Below are 1,280 nucleotides of genomic sequence, written 5' to 3' on the forward strand. Positions count from 1 at the left end.
ATATATTATTTTTTTTTTTACAAATATTAATTATTATTCATTAATATCATTACATTTTTAAGGAGTCATAACACAAGACATTTTACAATTTGAACTAACCTTGTCTTGTAAAAAAAAAAAAAGTTCAAATTAAATGATATTTGAAAAGACTTTAAAGATCATTTCCTTTTGATCATCGTTTTTTTTCCTGCAAATTAGTGACGTTACATAATTTTGATTTGGTGGACAATAGTTTTTGAATAATTACAAGCGAAATAAATTTATGTTGCTGCAAATTTGTTTCTAAAAAGAAAAAAGAAAAAGAAATTCAATGCATTTTTTCTTCAATATGATATCAGGACAGTCGACATTTTTGACTTTATGCCACCCAAAAAATATCAAAATAAATTTGAATTCAGAAATTAGAGAAAGAGGGGTATTCAAGTCATTGTAGGTATGAATTGCATTTTTTATGTATTTTGAAATAAATTAATAGACCTGGACAAAAAATGTGCACCATTAACTATTAAAAATTGTTCATAAGAAAAGGGCCACAGCATCTGTGTATTGGGTGCATCTCTTCATAAAATGATCAGTAACAGATGGGTAAAGCAAACAGAAAATGGGCATGGGTGTGGTTAACGTATGAAAAAGCATTCAATATTTTAATCAGACATTAATACGGCTCATAAACATTTTACAATGGTGTCCCTTCAAAATACTTAGCTAGTTTGTTACAAAAATATGAAACGTTCTGCATATCAGTGTATTCTTATCAGTGCCTGGAAGATTTCAGTAACTACACGTCATACAAAAAACGCAAAACTAGTAGTCATCTGATTTAAAACTAAAAACATCATGTTCCTGGTTAGATCGGTCGCATAGCAGCTGCTTAGAGATCAACTTCAATCTCTCATTTTATCGGCTTAGTCAAGTAGAAAATGATTGTCTTCATCACAAGGCGTCAAGAGAGATTAAAAAAAAAAGTCTGGAGGAGGAGTGACTCCAGCTATTATCAGCAGAAGGACACTTTGATGGGAGGAACCCAAGGATGGAGCTGAATATTAAAGGACAGAGAGACAGACAGAGGTGTGTGTGCTTGTGTTTTTCAGTCAAGTAGCAGTAGGGGAGGCTATGTGCAAGTTTTCCTCTTGTCGTCGAAGAGGCTGCGCAGCAAGTACACCTGGACCCCGGATACGATCACCATGACAACAAGGTTGGTACACGACCACAGGTTGACACGTTCGTAGTTGCTCTCTTGCAGGTTGCGGTCGCGGGCTTCGAAGGCTCTCAGCAATGCC

Source organism: Sinocyclocheilus anshuiensis, unplaced genomic scaffold (assembly GCF_001515605.1).
Source record: "Sinocyclocheilus anshuiensis isolate Anshui unplaced genomic scaffold, SAMN03320099.WGS_v1.1 scaffold801, whole genome shotgun sequence".
In the NCBI taxonomy this organism is placed as follows: domain Eukaryota; kingdom Metazoa; phylum Chordata; class Actinopteri; order Cypriniformes; family Cyprinidae; genus Sinocyclocheilus; species Sinocyclocheilus anshuiensis.